This window comes from Haliaeetus albicilla, chromosome 16 (genome assembly GCF_947461875.1).
Source record: "Haliaeetus albicilla chromosome 16, bHalAlb1.1, whole genome shotgun sequence".
Classification (NCBI taxonomy): domain Eukaryota; kingdom Metazoa; phylum Chordata; class Aves; order Accipitriformes; family Accipitridae; genus Haliaeetus; species Haliaeetus albicilla.
This window is the reverse complement of record NC_091498.1, coordinates 12475357-12492896: the sequence shown is the minus strand read 5'-3', so window position 1 is coordinate 12492896 and position 17540 is coordinate 12475357. Positions and strand designations below refer to the sequence as shown.

Sequence of the window (17540 nt, the reverse complement as noted above, 5' to 3'; positions counted from 1 at the left end):
GAAACAGGAGGACACAACCTCCTCTTCTCCAAGACCCATCAACAGCAGCAAGCATGCTTACTCCAGCTGCCGCAAAAACCTAACCAAGGAAAAGCATCTCCCCAAAAACAACAGAAAGGTTTTAACTGTGACTAGAAGTACTCAAGTTTGCATTTCTAAACACATGAACTCAGAAGAGATGCTCTGAGAAGTGTTCCTCTCATGTGGTTTCTCTAATAGCATCATCATTACAGTATAAAGGGGAGAAACTAATTCATTCAACATGCATTCAGCCTCTAGTTGCTTAATACAAACATTTCTTTATGACTGTTTAAGTAGTCAGATGGCATGGAGGCTGTTTTGACTAGAAGACACGCCACTGGTTTCTCACATGTGGATTTTATTGCAAAATTCTGGTGTAATACTGGGAAAAAAGCTAATTCAAAGGACAAATGAGAACAGTGACTTGAGAAAAGGTTATTAATCTCTACATGTGTCCTATTCACCCCCTCCACCCATTTTTAATTTTTTTTTTTTTCCTATCTTAAAGGGCATGATAGCTGAGGAGCATGTTGTTCATTAGAGTGCATCCAACTCAGCTGGTCAGCTGCAGCAAGTACTGGGATTGCACCGTTCAAACAGTTAACACTCAGGAAACTTACCTCTTGAGCATCAGATCACAAGGTGCAAACACTGCAAGGTCGTGGTAATTCACTGGTGGTTGAGAACATCTCAGTGACTTGCAGCGGGTGGCTCGCATCCCATCCCCGAGGAGTTTGCTCATAGCAGTCCTCCCACTGCCACATCAGCAGACTCCAGGTACCCAACGGGCGAGGACATCTTGTCCCCCTCGACAAGATCAATGTTCATTAGCAGAGAGGGGAAGAAGCCAGACACATCCTAGGAGACACCATTGCTATGCCACAAAGACCATCTACCTGGGCTGATATAACCCAAAGCCTTTCACTGATATCCAGTGCTCAAAGGGGAGGGGGAAAGCCCAAAAATGCAAATAAAGCCCACTTCTCACTTAAAAGATGCTTAGTTCCAAAAAAAATCTGAGTAAAGAAATTCATTATTGCAGCTCATTGTAAATTATGGAAGCAAACCTAAGTCTTTGTGCAGCCAGAAGATCACTCTCTGAACAAACCAAGAGAAGTTTGCAGGTATATGCCATGCTGACCATAGGGTCCAGCCTCTGAGTTCAACATAGGTAAAGAGATAAATATCTTCGGTGCAAAGCTATGTCAAGCCTGTTAAACACATATCCATACAGATCCTAATAATAACCTGTTATTTCTGGAGGGAATTTGGGAGGGGAAATAGGCATTGGGCCGGAAGAGTAAAACAGATTTAACATGTGGGATGCTATGTAGAAACCAGAAGTAGCAGGGTTTGTTATGTCGTTAGAAATGTTTCAAAAAAAGTCAACTCCATCAAGCTTGCGAAGTCCTGCTTAAAGCTGAACTTGGCCCAATCTTAACTGAAACCTGGCCAAAAACCAAGCAAAAAGCCTCCAAGAATCACGCTTTCAGAAACTCAAATGTGAGCGCTACAAAAGCAGTTTTCCTGCCTGGAGCTCTGAACACAAGACCTTGTGTAACAGGAAAAAAATATTTTCTGCAAAGTGACCCGAAGGACTCCAGAAGCATTTAGGAGACTGCTTTAGTCGAAGTCAAAAGGGGGGGAAAAAAAAAAAAAAAGCCCATAAAATTGGAAGACAATGTGAACAATGCTGAGCTATTCATTCAAAAATGAAAGCTGCTGCTGGGAGAGAAGGGGAAATGCCCACCACAATGGCTGTGGAAAACACTGCCCAAAACCCTCAGGACAGAAAGAAAAAGAAAAACATACTTTCAGAAATCAAGGATGATAAAAGTAACACAGAGGAATTACAGCAGTTGCACGCTAGGAAATAAAGACCAAAAAGAAAATTGTTGCGGTCAAGCCGCTTATCCCAGCTCCCACAAGCCCGGTTTTCACCCGGTTTAATCCAGGAGTGCATTTAGCAGAAACCCGGCGTGGGGGTTTCAGCAGCTCCCAGCACTCGCGCCTGGGGGGGACACAGCCCCCGCTCCTTCCAGCCCTGCTGCGGCGCCACAAGGCTGCCTCTGCTTTGCACCGAAACAGGGAACGAAGGGTTGGTCGTTGGCCCTGTGAGCCCCTCTCCATCCTCCCACACCTCTGAAACGAGCTACACCTCCCGACGTAAAGGGTGAGTGCCCTCCCAAGATGGGATGATGCACACGTGGAATAAACACGGGGCTGTGGATGGGAACCGCAGCAAGCATCTCACTTGCCTTCCCATTACTTAAAGAAAATTTGTGTCCTCTGCTCCACCTCCTTCCTCCACGGATCCCTCCTTTTAAAAATCCTCATTGCAGGAGAGAGACAGCAGGGGCATCTTTCAAGCCACCACTGATCTTGCAGTGATAAATCTCAGTGTATTTAAATGCAACCTGGTGAATCACTGGCAGACTGCGCTTCTGCTTGGTGTGGTCCTCACAGTGCAACAAGGAGGTATGGAAACCATCAGCAGGGGCTGATGGCAGCACTATCGGCATCATTGTGTGCTGTGCATGTACCAGCCCCTGTCCTTCTAAAGCAGCCTTCAGACAGTCCCATTTCCACTCAAAGCATGGCGAAAGAGGCCCCCAAAACAGCTACCCTAGCAAAAACTTTTTTTAAAAACTAGGTGTTTCAGGAATGAGTTGATGCACCTGGAAGAACCAGCCACTTCCTTGCACCGGCATCTTTCCAGCCTACCAAAGCCTACCACGGGCCCTGCCACAGGAATTTTGCAGGGTTAGAGAACAAAGAAGGGGACAGCAAGCTGCAATTCTAAAAATCCACCAGAAACCTTTGCCTTCAGGTTGTCATTTCCACCTTCTTCCTCAGTCTCGTCTTCCTGCACCCTGGCAGCCCAGTATGGGACCCTCCAGCATCCTCTCAAGGGCGCTTAGAGAGTAAAGTCCACAGCTGCACACCGGCCAGCTGTGACTTAACTCTGCTTCTCCTCTATGGGCTAAAAAGCCAGGAGCAATGCAAGACCAAAGATCCCGTATGGCCAGAAAACTGGAGTTCATGTGGACTGCACCATCCATACCATCCTGGATGGTCCAAGCAAGAGGTCATAACTTCAGTTTGATAAATCACCAGCACACCAAACCCAAGTATTCCAACAATGCTATTGCTCTCCTTCCTTTGCCTTCAGTTACAACATCTCAAAGACTTAAAAATACTTCTTATTATTTAACAATCCAGCAATTCTTCTGAGAGCTACTTAGGGTGGAAAAAAAAAACAACCAACCAACAATCCCTTATCAGATGAGACCAGCAGGACTCCAAAGCAGAACACTGGTGTTTGTCTAGAAAAAGCAGCACCATTCAGACAGTCTCAAGCAAGGAGCAAAACATAGCCAAAACAAGTCTTAATGAAAGCTGTATCTTTTGTCTGAGGAAAACAAACAAGTGAACTACATGGAAACTCAGCCAAAAAGAAAAAGCAACACAATCCCCTGTGAACTGATAAAATATTAGATAGCTCGTTGCATTTCTAGCTTAGAGAGAAAAAACGGAATATCCTTAGAGTTTTGTTTCTTTCTAATTCTGGGATATGTTTTTTGGCAGCAAGCCGGGGTTTCACCTGAGGGTAATGCAAAAAGGAACATAAAAAACCCCAACGTGAATGACAACTAAAGAGCAGCCATCTGTGTGGGTGTTTCTCTTTCCAAACCAGACTCAGAGTGAAAAGGGTTTTCCAATGAGTCAGCCAAAGAAAGGGAAACTTCATGAAGAGTCGCAGTGGGATCTGCCTGGACAGTATGCTTCATGCAAGTATTAGGGCTAAAACCATTCCCCCTGCCCACCACCAGCAGCCCTCCCAGATGTCCATCTGTCCATCGTTCCTTACCTTCCCTTTTAAAAACTGCAGTGAAAGCTGCTGGGAAGCATACAATGCGTGGCAAGTAATTACAGAGCAAAGCAGAGCAGAACAACCTCAAGGGATAAGTAGCAATTTAGACAGGCACCAAATGCTAACCCTCCATGAGAGCTACATGAGATCTCTGCACGTGAAAGCAAACTGAAAGACACTCAAATTGGCACTGTCACTCTTAAAGGGCTGGGTGAGCATGAACTAAAATGCCCAAGGAACAGATCTGCATGCCACAACTGCTCATCTAGGCCAAATAAAATAAAAATGGTGATCTGAACTTTGCAGAAGTCAGGTCCGTCCTTCACTGCAGGTAACCCAGAGATAGCCTTCCCACCGCTGCAACCACATATGCAGACCTTGGTTTCAGCATTCAGCCAGAGATGTGGCTGCTCCTCGCCTACCAGACTACCTGGGGCTGGAGGCTGCCAGCCAAGCGAAGCTCTCAGCCTGCTCAAAACCCAGCACATTTGCAAGACACAAAGTCAGGCTAGAGTAGATGGAGTCTTGAATTAGGCTGCTCAGCTTCCATCCAGCTCCTTCCAGAGCAGCTCCTCTACCACCACTGCAGACAGGGTATTGCTTTGGACATAAGCAGCTTAGATGCACCTTTGGTCCAACCCAGGACAGCTATTTTCACGGCGTCTTTGCCAGCAGATTGCAATATGTGCCCACATACTTTAAGCATAGTTCAACAGTATCAGCAAAAATTCACTGATAGGAGAAATATTTTCCTACAAGAGTACTCAAGGCTCAAGGTGGACACCTCCTCCTCCAAGTACTCACACACACACTGGAGCAAAACCCTTCTTGCTTTTTTCAGCCGAGGATCAGAAGAAAAGCTGACACAGGGATGCCCCAAAATTTCTGCTCATTTTGTAACAAGCTGCTGTAAAAGGAAATTGAGCCAAATATTCACATGCTTAAGGCCATTTAAAGTAGCGACTGGCTTTCCTAATGTCTCAGGGTTCTTCTGGCCTCTGAGGGCAAGAGACAGAGCAGAAGAGAAATACCTTTTGGGGAGAAAGCACTAATAAGATAGGAGTTCCCCTGAAATAATTAGCAATATAAATTAAAAAAAACCAAAAAAACAAAAAAAAAAATCAAAAAAACAAAAACCCAACCACCCACAAACTTTCCCAAAGGAAAAGCTTCAAACTTATGAAACCTCTGTATCCACAGGTCATCGGGGGTATGGCAAGCATGGGACCGACTGCTGCAGCAACACTGGGACACATGTAAGATGTTCCACATCCCACAGGGGCAGGGGATTTGCAAATACGTTCAAAACGAGCAAGTCCCCAGGGAACCAGGGAAAACTGAGTAGCTAAAACAATCCTATTTGCCAGCTGATACAGACAGTTTTTCAAGAGGAAGATAACAACAGGTCTTAGGAAAACATAAGCCCACCCCCCACCCCAGGAAAGAAGATGGTACTTAATTTTTCCCAGTCTTCTCAGGAAGCTCAGCAGGAAATGGCAGAGACTTCCCCCACTGCATAAATTCTTTTATCAGGTTAAATTAGATTAATTCCTCCTGGGAAGATTACTGCTTTAGAGAGTTGATGGGTGCTCTTACCTTGATTCTCATGGTGCTTCTACCCCAGTGACTGAAACAGCACTTAAAAGTTTCATCCCCAATTCTTTCACAAGGATATGGCTTCATTACCTGCAGGCAACGTATACCCACTCAGACCAAACACAGACTACACCTAAAATTCTAGTGCTACTTCCCCGCTTTCTTCTGGTTTCCAAACATTCAGAAGAAAACTGAAACGCAACAATTCTCCTTATTTTCTTAATCGAACCATGACAAAGCTGCTGTGCAATTGTCTGCTATGGGGGAGGCGGGGGAAAAGAAGGATAAAGCAAACTGCAGGAGTTAACCTGCAGCAGCAAACAAATCATTTATGTGCCCACATGTGGAGCTGAGCCTCATTTGTCAGAGGAGTAAGTATCAAAGGATTTGCACACAGTCATCCACTCCCTGGTGTCATCCTCAGACAGCTGGTGTTTGCAGCATTAACAACTAAAAGTAACAAAGATGCCTCTGTAAAAGCAATGGTGGAAACGTCAGGGGATATGCAAGAACAAGAAGAAAAGATCTCTACACCTCTGAAGGGTAGTTGTTCACATGAGAAGCCAGTTTGAGACCCAGAAGGGTTAGGAGCACTCGGTGAAAGCAATGAGGCATATGAAGACAGTTCGTGCCTGGAGCAGCAGCTGGGGAAGAGAGAAGAGACAGCTGCAGCACTGCCCCAGGACATCCCATGCGCCACCCTATTCCTTTCGGGGTATCTGACAAGGGTACTCAAACACGGGGATGATAACACCTGCATCATCACAAAGCTTGACCCTCGGCGAGCCCAGTGGCCCCGAGCGTGGGTGCGACAGGACAATGCACTGCAATGCACTATGTGGATGTACTCTTCCCATGGATGCTGCCATTAAGGTGAGTTTGCTAACTCACTGCTCAGGGTCAGGCCAAAAGGTTGGTGACATCGACCACCAGACCCTGAACAGCAGTTCCCATCCGTCCACTGTTGGTTAACCTCTGGGGCAGCTGTCACAAGGAAAAACAAGTGAAACCCAGACCGAATTAGCCACTGCAGCAAACGGAATGCTGTTCTCAACTCGTATTACCCATCCTTATGCTCTCACAACAGTGTCTCAAGCTGTTTTTTCAAGTCAGCATTTAGCTTTTTCGCTAGCTAATACGACATTTCCTCTCCCTTCCCCCAGCCCGACTATTTGGTGAAACCGCTTCTTCTGCAAATTGCGCTGCAAATGCTGAACTTTTGCCAGTTAGACAGGGAAAGCCTTGACTAAAAATAAACCACATTTCAGAAAATAGATCCCTTCCCAGTACGATGGAGTAGTGGATAATGCATGCAAGCAGACCTGCCAGGAGAACACAACCTCCAGATTTGCATGAGAATCTCATCAAGCCCAACAGACAGACAGTTGCAACCACTGTGACTTGTCCCATCTTAAAAAAAAAAGGGGGGGGGGGGGGAGGGAGCAGGGTAGGGTTGAGGGTGCTGGGGTAAATCAAGTTTCCACCTGTTTTGGCAGGAAGAGAAGTGCCACCACCACCATTTGCCTGCATCCCCTGTGAACTGAACTGCTCATAACCTGTACGGGAGGAAGAGGATGACACACCGCTCCCTGCACGGCCACTACCGGAGGCAAAACCCTCTTACAGGAAATTCACTGCAATTCAGGCATGTAAGAGAACAACTTGGGCTTTTGCCACCTGAGTCACCAGGAGTCTGGGGCTCTGACTCAGTGCTGGCTCCCTCCAACTCGGACACACCTGTGACAGCTTGCTAGCAAATGGAGGTACTCCTACCTTTGCTGTTCCCCTTCTCATTACAGTTCTCACCTTAAAAAGGGCCTTTTACACTAGAAAATTAATTTAAGAAAAGGAAAGTACAGTGAGAAGGCTAGCATGGGAAGCACAGGCAGTGCTCTACTAACCAACTCTGCTTTCAGCTCCGAAGCAGAGAGCACATCTGCTTGCATGGTGTGATAAACCCTGGGAAATACAGGGGAATTAGGTGGAAACAGCTCCGCCCTGACGCCTACTCTCCAGCACATTCACCGCACCACCCAGACAGTCCTGGATGAACCAGGTTTTCAAGAAAGGTAACTTTCCATAATGAATCCATTTCACTTTTTTAGGGATCAAGAAAGCTTCATGCAGCAAGTTACAGTTATGTCCTCCTAAAATCAAATGGGCCATTCAGGCAGGCCAAAGGCAAGGCAATGCCGTTTTGGGATGAGATCCATCAGGAACAGACATTTGCAGGACCCTCTTTTGCTCTGTAAGCTCTTAGGGCAAGCTGAAGGCTCGAGCTCCAGGTGCCAGCCCAATCCCTCCTTGTCCATCGACGCTTCTGAGCATCCATCTACCCACTTCTCAGACCTCCCCTAAGCAATCACAAATGGCAAAATATTCCACTCCAATTCCAGGGGTTGGACGCACACCTCTGGTCAGCTGGGAACATAATTCCAGTTAATAAAAAAGCAGCCTGCAACCCAGCCCTGTATTTTCTCCTCCTCCAAGTAATGCAGGAATTGAAATCAAGGTGCAAGCAGACCTGCTGGCAGCACAGCAAGGGGCATCACTGAAAGCATGTTTGGCGTCTTGGTGACTACAACCGAGTCAAGCAATCCACTTACAGTGCCAGTTGCAGAGAGCGCAGATGAGATTTTTTCAGTTGAGCACTGATGCCTTAAAGCAATAAATACATCAAGTAACTCAGGCAAGGCAAAAGGATGCATGGGGCAGCACAGCAGAGGCAATACTCCACTGTTTCTGATAGCCATCAGTGGCAGAGCAGAGCAGTAATTATCCAGGAAGGAATAAGCTGCTACAGGCTGTTCTTGCCATACATTAGGAAAACAACAGCAGATTTGTTTGTGGTTGGACACCAACACAAAAACAGCTTCCTCCCACCCCCACTCAGGACGGCGAGCAGATGCACGCTACATGGGAGCTACAGAAGACCAGCAAAGCAGGAGGGTGCAGTAGTGATGCATGCAGCCATGAGCTCAAGTGGGATTCCCCAGCTGGTGCTACAGGAAGGAAAAGGCTGTGCCTGCGTTAGCAAGGAGCATGGCCTCCCAGGAGTTGCTCTGCAGCAATGCTGTGTTCTCCAGGGCTGTTGGCAAGGCTAAGTGCAAGCCTCACCTTCTGTCTGGGTGTTTTCACAATACATGTGGATGGAAAAAAACCTATTTGTTGCAGAGCATTCTCTCCCACAGTATCTGTCAATCCACACCCATAAGGCAAACCTTGCACACGTTTCACTCTTGGACACAGACAGACCCTCTCGCCCTCACCAGCAGCACGGCAAACATACCTGTTCAGAGCATCAGCTTCTCCTAAGGCACCAACAAGGAGCCAGAACACAATCCCCATTGGCATACAGGAACCGGCAAATCCTGTAAGTGTTAAGAAAGAATAGTAATTAGTGACGTTAATAAGAACTAGCTGGCAAAAGGGAAGGACACCAAGGCAACCTCGCAAGAGATCGAAGGTGTTAGATCCCTGCCCTGAACACACTCCTGCCTAGCCCTGGCACAACAGTGGAGGTACCTGGCATGAGGCTGTCAGGGGACTTCTCCAAAATCACAGAAGGAAGCCAAGGTAAAAGGCAAGACGATGAGTCCCAAACCAAGGCTGTTCATCCAGCAAAGCCTCCTCAAGAGTCAGTGCATGGAAGTTAATGTCTAAGTAGAGGAGCAGAAAAGAGGCTGACAAATGGGACAGAAGCAGTCACCTGCGCAACCCCCTACTCCTCTCCCTGAGATGCTGCTGAAGATCTCCTGCTCCACAGCACTTGTGCAATTTCTTCTAGTTTGAAGAGCAGATGAATCCCATCCAATGTCAGAGCCAGGCTGCTTCCACTTTTTCATTATTATTATTACTACTACTATTATTATTACTGATTCATCATTATGGTTCCATAATATAAATGGTTTTATATTTCCCACTGATTGCTTTTTATAAAGCTTTTGTACATTAGTCACACAGAAGACATCTAGCAGCACTGAGCAAAAGCTGTGACATAAGTCACCTCTGTGGGCTGCAGAAACACCTTGCTGCAGGCATGCGAAGTGCCCACTGCAAGCCAAAGAAGATGTATCAGAAAAAAAGATGTTTTACTGGAAACAATTCTAAGCAGCGTAAGGAGACGTTTTTCTGATGATACAACTGAAGCAAAGGTCACTGCATGTAATACGGTTTTACTTTTCCCATTCCGTTCATGCAACGGTTCGGGGACAGCAACAAACACAGTGGATAAACAACCATCCTCAAGCACATTGTAACAGAGAGAGGATTTGGAAGTGGGGGGAGGTAAGGAAACAGGGTGGGACGACTTCTCCAGTCAAAGCAGCAAACTGGCAAGGGGAAGGTACAGGATCAGCCTGACAGCATCTCACATATTTCCTGCCAACTGGACCTCATTATGAGCTGCAAGAAAATTTACTCATGAAGTGCACTGGTTTACCTTGGACTAAGAAAAAGAGACTTGCTTGTTTTCCCTAGTCTCTGCGGGTGACTCACAGACGTCAGCCATTGCCAGCTGGTATTTAAAGAACTGAGAAAAACCATAATCCATTCAGCTCCCCATTTTCCCCTTTCTCCTTTCCCATTATGGAAGGGCTGAAGGCATTTCTAAGGACAAAAACAATGCTGAAGACCACAGCACAGACCTTGGACTCCAGCCTCAAGCACAAATTTTCCATCACCATTTATAATTGGTCTCCCTGTTGCTTTACATTACCACTCTAGCCAAAACACAAGAGTTATTTACTCGTGTTATGTACCTCCAGGAGGGTCTTCTGTTGTAATTTTGAAGTCATTAACTGGACACCATTCTGCAGTGGAACATAAAGTCTCTACAAAGACAGAAATAATATGACAAATCCAACCTGGCCAATAATCTTCAGTGGCAGCTTATTTATAAAGTACGGAAAGACAACTTTCCTCCCCCAGCAAGAAAATTCATACCTTAGCTTCACATGGCTTACATCTAAAGGGGCTGCATTAGCTTTGTAGGACTTAATCTGCATTGGCATCAACCCACTCCCGCACCAAGGCTCAGCACGTGGGGGAGAGCAGCACAGCTGCCGTGCAGACAACCTTTTCCCCCTTCCCCCTCCAGCTCCTTTTTCCTCTAACAACTTTCTCAATGCGACTGCTACTATTAGACAACATTGCAGAAACACCACTGGCAAAGTTCAAACTCCTCGCCTCCCGGTACTGCTGAGCAAGGCAAACAGAGATGCTTGTAGCTTCTCTAAGTGCTGCTGGATTTAATCAAACCCATATGAAGGTGGCCTGGCCTGCCTTCCCAAAGCAACCGCAGCTCTCAGACAAAGCATTTTGTCCCACAGCAGCCAGATATACTGAAAGCACAGCTGAGTGCCAGGGAATCAGTCCCCCCTGTTCCCGAACTCCCTTCTCACAGTGCCCAGCAGCATCACTCGCCCCAGGGCTGCTCCTCCCCAGAGACGCCACCATGCTCCAGGCATTGCAGAGCATGGATGACACACTCATGCCAGCAAAGCTCCTCTGCTGCCTTCCTGCAGCTCCAACTCATCCACCAAAATACACATTTCTCAGTGTCACCACCCCAGCAACCTCTTTCTGTCCTTGACCTCGACATTGCAACATGTTGCTTGTTGGCAGACTGAACTAGTGCTGCAGAGACACAATAACATTTTATTTCATCTAATGCAGCACATAAAGATTCACCAGAATTTAAAAAATAGTTATGAAGCATAGGGGCAGAGGACTGATCGATACCGGGTGACCTACAAAGGGAGAAGGAAGCATCACCAGATCAGGAGTGAAAGGTGCAAGCAAAACAATGGGGCAGAGAAATAGGAGGGCTCTGCAGAGCAGGAGTGACCAGAGAAGTCCCCCAGGCCATAAGCAGTAAAAGAAAAGGAAGGCACATGACCTCGGGGGACCTGCCAGACACCAAGCTTGACCATGCAGCTTTGCTAAGCAGATACACCCACCATAAAAGAAACTCTACTCTGAAGCCTAAACAGGGAGGTGGGGTGTTTTCCTGCCAGCTTTGAGAAATAATAAAGCTTTCTTTAAGGGGCTTATGCTTATTTTCTCCCCCCGTCCTGTAACAATCTTGCAACACCAGCAATTTCAAGCTCAAGCAAACAGCTCTGACCTCCCATAACCAACAGTAAGGCTGAGTGTCTGTGCTGCTTTTAACAGGAAGATGCACAACCCCCTTCGACACAAGCACATATGATGAACTCCTCAGATAATGGCTAGTACATCGAGAGCGCTACCAAAACCACGCCAGCTCCCCACTCAACAGACCTTGAGAAATCATCGTCAAGGCAGTAACGTACTTGCAACAAGCACCTAACAGAACATCTTTTCAGGCTGAGATGGGACAGATAAAATGTTTATAACAAGTCAGGCAGGAAGATAAACCTATCCCTAGCCTTATGGCTAGAGGAGAACAGGACAGCAGGATTTGTCCTGCTCCCTCTCAGACAGGCATTAACACATCAGGCCTTGGTCTGCAGCATATTTAAGCAGAGAAATCATAGAATCACAGAGTGGTTTGGGTTGGAAGGCACCTTTTAAACATCACCTAGTTCCAACCCCCCTGCCATGGGTTGAGACACCTTCCACTAGACCAGGTTATTCAAAGCCCCATCCAACCTGGCCTTGAACACTGCCAGGGAGGGGGGCATCCACAACCTCTCTGGGCAACCTGTTCCAGTGCCTCACCACCCTCATTGTAGAAAATTTCTCCCTTATTGTCAATCTAATATTATCCTTGATAAGTTTAGCAGAAGATTTTATTTTAAAACTGTGCTCAAAGTCCTCCCGGAGGGATACCTCCCATGGGTTAACTGGGAAGCTGCATGTTTTCAGCATGAACATGAAGCCATCAGCCAGTGCACCTCAAAGGACTCTACCAACATGGTAGCCTCCCAGAAACGTTAACACACTTTGCAATCCTTACCCCTCCTTTGCAGGGAAGGAAACTGGGGTAGAAGCAGGATGTGCTCTACCAGGGCCTACAGGGCAAGCTGTGCCCACTCCCACATACTCATCAGCTTAATTGATCCAAAACTATCCTTTGCTGCCAAAATAGACAGTCCTGCCTTTTCCCTTCTCCACCCCCTTCCACACATCCCAGTCATCTCTACACTTGTGGTAGCAACCATCCTTTGCTTGATCCAACTGGAAGCCATCCCAGAAAGAAGAAAATAAAGTGTAAGGATTTCTGGCAGGAGAACAGCCTGAGATCAGCTAAAGCTGATGGGAAGCATGACCTCAGAAAGACAGCACAGTGGTACATCTGGAAACCGAGATGAGGCTTTCAAGCTACAATACTTCAACTCATCATAGCTTTGTCTTTGCACAGGGGTAAGTCACTTAAAAACCACTTTAACAGCTCCATCCACTGCTGAACGTGCCCAGCCACTCACTTTTCTAAAGACCCATCCAAAAGAGCCTGGTGAAGTGCTGCCTGAGGTCTCCAAACTAGGCTGATGCACTCAAAGAGCAATACACCACAGCTATGCAAGCCTCACAGCTTACCGAGGAACAGTGGTAAAACAAAACTTCTCCAAGAGCTTTGGGGATTTTACTTTTTTGGTGTGTTTTGCCATAGCTGAAGGGTATTCTCAAATGGTTTTCAGAAGAGGAGAAGGGCAAACATATGCAAAGGATCTAGCAAAAGCTCTTAAGCAAAGCAGACAGCAGGATACTGAAAATAAATATGCAAAGCCCTTTGCAACACTAAAGTTCAAATCCATCTGGACATTTCTGAGGCTGTCACGGCAGCCCATAGAAGAGGTATTCCAATTCCTTGCAGAGAAACCCTGGAAAATAAGGATGGAAAAACAGAAGCACAGGCTCAGACTTGAAGCCAGCCCTTCACCCTGACACGCAACCTCCTCCTCCTTCAACGCCACCAGGAGCATGGAGGGAGAACAGGACACAGCCCTGCGTGGTTCCCACAGGCTGGCTTGTCCCCAGCACAGGGTGCCCTGAGCACCCCCCACCTCCATCCCGCTTCTCCTCCAGCACAGGGGTGGATGGAGGGGTCCCAACAGATCCAGGTGCAGCTCAGGGTACTGAAGGGGCTGCCAGCACAAGCCTTCAAAGCCCAGTCAGCCACCTCGCCTCCAAAACCAGCAAGAGCATGATCCCCACCTAAAAAAAAGTACACACCACAAAGCTGTTCCGAGTGGAGGGAGCTGATGCACCGGCATCCCCAGAGGTACCATCCAAACATCCCGGCAGTGGTCCGACGGAGCTCCCCCACCCCTAGCTCCTTACAGAGGTGAAGGAGGCAGAGCTAATCCTCTCATGTTATTTCTAAGTTTACGCAGCATTAGTCACACAGGCTCCTGCGGAAGCTGTCCCCGGGCCCCCAGGCAAGCCTTGCTTGCAATGGCTGCCATGCTTGCACCGCAACCACCAACTCTGCCAGCTCTCGACACAAACAGATGAGCACAGTTAAAACCCTCACATTCAAGCCTCCTTTGAACACCCTTCACGGGAATACCCAGAGCTGCTCCTCCATTAAATGCAGCTTTTTTTTTTCCCCCCACCAGAAAAAGCACAAAGCAACTCAATTGAAGTTTCCATGGCATTAAAATCAATTCACCAGCTACGCATCTCCAACTTCCCCATTCTCAGTCTTCCTGATAACTGTTACCATGTGGAGCACATGCACACCCCAGAAATAGCCAAAAGCATCCTTAAGAAAATTATGGACTTTATTACAAAGCTCAAGCTTTCACCTCTGCAGAAATTAATCTTATCTTAGTTTTAAAGAAAACAAAAACAAACAAACAAACAAAAAATCAAACAAACCACAACAGATTAATTCAGGCCAATTTTTACAGAGCAGAGTTTTCGAAGTCAGCTGCAACTAGCTGTAACCACAGAGCTGATGCTAGGCAAGAAACAAGAGCCATCACGCGTGCCACATTTATGCCAGGGACCTTTTGGTTACCTGCATGCCACCTCCCAGCAGCAGGGACTTGGGGCAGAGCACAGCTCTTTGGCTTGCAGGAAAAAGCAGCTCATGCACTCACCAAGATGCAAGGAACCACTGATAACAGATGGAAGCAATGCCCACGCCTGGCTCAAAAGACGGACTGCCAAAGCAATCAAGCCAGCCCTTCGGCTGCACCTCCCCAGAGGTCTCCTGGCCCGTGCCACAGCTCTGCTTTCCCTGCCAGCTTTGCAGCACCAGAAAGAACCATTCTGCAACACAGCTTTGCAAGCAGACATCTGCAGTGGAGGCAGCCTCTGGTGCACAGCCCCTTTTGCTCATTTCTTAATGTAATTTCTTGAAATAAAACAAGAAGAGCTAAATTCATGCTCTATCAGCTCAAGCTGATAGACACCGGCTAACTCAATCTTTTAATTTCAATGCCTGCCACTTCCAGCAGTCGGAGAATATGGACTAGCAGCACTGTTTGAGCCACAAACTAAAGACTCTAGGGACAGACCTCTCTGTCCATCCAGCTGCTCCCATACCAGATCCAGCACCCTGCAGGAGATAATCCCCCAAGGACCAAACTGCTTTGACATGCCACAGGGAGAGGTCAGTGGAGATCCAGACGGCATCCATGCCCAAGTCAGGAAAGCAGTAAGGGAAGAGATCCCTGTAAAATCCCAACAGATGACCTGGAAAACCATTTCCCTAGACACACAGGGGGCTGACAACAGTCCACCACTGCCAAAGAGGGGCAGAGACCCCCCCCGTCTCACACCTGTTCCCTCCAGTCTGCGCTGGAGGGAAAAGCTCTGGCTGCCACCAGACTGAGCGCTGGCGCATGAGAGGGCAGGAGCTCCCTGCACTCGCACCGGTCTCCAAAAAGCCAGAATAAGCAAGGGGAGTTACAGACTGAGCCCGAAAGCAATGCGCACACTTGCCAAGCCCAGTCCGCCCCTTGTCTCGCCACATGCACCGTGCAGTTTTTTCCAGGGAAACCTGATTACAGCACCCCACTTTAAGAGGCAGCTAATCACATTTTAAACATGTAAGCTGGAAACAAGTTCAAGCCCTTCAGTGGTTAAGGTCTTCTGAAGCTTTTTGCTTTTCTCAGCTATAACATTTGTTATATATCCCTCCTTCCCACTCCCAATTCAACTCCAAATTCCACCCGCTGTATCTCATGGCATTTTCTCTCGCAGTATGGGAGACCCTGAGCAGCCTCCAGCCAGATCTCTTCACCGCACAGAGGTACCAAAGCACAGCCACCAGGTCACCCCACAAACACCCAAAGTTGGCAGACGCAGCATCAGAAGGTCTCCAGCCTCAAAAACTCAGAGAGGACCCAGAGGAGCTGACTGCCTGATACTGCAACATGAATTAACACCAAGTCCAGTTGCTTGTGGCTTTTCAACAGGCGTCTTGTTAGAGCCCAGCACCGAGGCAACATCGCTCACCAAATGTCATGCTGTTCAAGGTATCTCTAGCACTGCTGAGCATCCTCAGTTCATGATCTGCAGAGCCCACCGTGGGATTTACACCATAAGCTCAAGACCATTAGAAGGACAATGTTAGCAGGCTCTGTTTGCTCAGCCTCTAGACACCTAGAGCAAACAGGCTCGGAGTCTGCAGGAGGCCAAGCGATGGTCCTACCGGCCCTTTCTCTGAGGGAGCGGTGTGATAGGCGTCAGTCCGCAGCAGCTCTGGCTGTTCCTCCACAGCTATGCTGGCACAGCTGCCTGGTCAGCTACGCAGCAAACCAAATGGGGATGCAGATGTGGCTCAAATATACTTGGGTAAAGAACAAATTCAGTGCTGGGTCACTCACAATGTTGTCCCAAGGTGGCGAGAAAGTGGCTCAACCACGCACCTAGGCCAGAAGAGCCATCGAGCAAATCAATGCTTTGCAGATCAGATACAGGTTTCCCTGTGAAACTCATGCAGCAAGTCAGGGAGCAAAGAAAATAGTGATGCTTTGAAACAGTTTGAGCAACTTTATCTAGTTAGTGTTGTAATCAGCAGCAATAGCACACTCAACACTTCTGACCCACTTAACTACCACGCAGAGGAAACGAACGTATTACATCCTCCCTGGTAAGTCCCCCTCATTCAGACAACGATGCTTCATGACCAGTTTTGACTCATGGAACTGGGGGAGGAGGGAAGAGAGAAACAGTAAGAACAAGACACCACAGACACAGCATTTTTTGAGAAACTGAATTTCTAAGCATGCAGGTCATTTTCTTACCTGCTCCCTCCTCGTCTACTCTGTATTGAAATGTTTGACAAGACACACAATTCACTATCGGTGCAACTTTGCTCCGCTCAAGCCCAAACCAGATGTCAGAGCTACGAAAGCAGGAAAGCAGACACTCAAAAATTTTATCTTGGGAAGAGAAAAACACGCTACTAAACTAAAACTTGACTAGTCAGCTACAATGCAAATGCGGGAAACTTTAAAAAAAAGCAATTGCACTAGCTCAGACCGATACCTGCATCCCCCCAACATCGTGCCACTGTGGCGGTGAGTGGCAGACGTGGCTCTCACACACTTGGTCGAGGCAACGGCCAGACAGGTTTCCACAGTACACCCTCCACACACCTGGCAGGCTGCAGCTTTAGCAGCTGGGGAAAGGCATGCAAAGCATGACCCTCACTGATGAGGGAACAGAACTGAAGGGAAGAGGAGGCAGGAGATTTAAAAACTCAAGCCAAGCAGCAAGTCTCAATGAGATCCCGCAAGCGAGCTGGCCCAAAGCGCATACATCAAGAAGCCAGGCACGTCTGCGCAGCTACTGCAAAGAAAAGTAAGAAATGCATGAGCAGGTTGTGGACTTTGGAGGGCTGTCCCAGCTGCTGCTAGGTCACTGGCAAGGCATGCACCCCACTTTGCTGAACAAGTGAATCTCCCCCACACCTCTCACAGCAGAGGAAGCATCGGCAAGCTGCTGAATACACCAACAAACAAGCATTTCTGAGCAAGTTGGCTTTAAATCTGCTGTCAGGATGCCAGCAGGGCCCCAAGGCCTAAAAAGATCAGATCTGTACTGACGGACACTCGGGCAAAGCTGGCATGATGGGGGCACATGGGGGACTGAGCATCCCCAGCACCTT

The 17540-nt window shown here is 47.6% G+C and overlaps 1 protein-coding gene across 3 annotated transcripts in view; it reads right to left on the bottom strand.

The window, feature by feature from the left end:
- LOC104313402 (USP6 N-terminal-like protein) overlaps window positions 1–17540 on the bottom strand; it is an 88180-nt gene that overhangs the window by 65237 nt on the left and 5403 nt on the right. For all 3 annotated transcript variants that reach the window (XM_069803505.1, XM_069803506.1, XM_069803507.1), the window contains exon 2: window positions 8781–8862. The gene's annotated coding sequence lies outside the window, so the exon portion shown is untranslated. The remainder of the gene's footprint in view (window positions 1–8780; window positions 8863–17540) is intronic.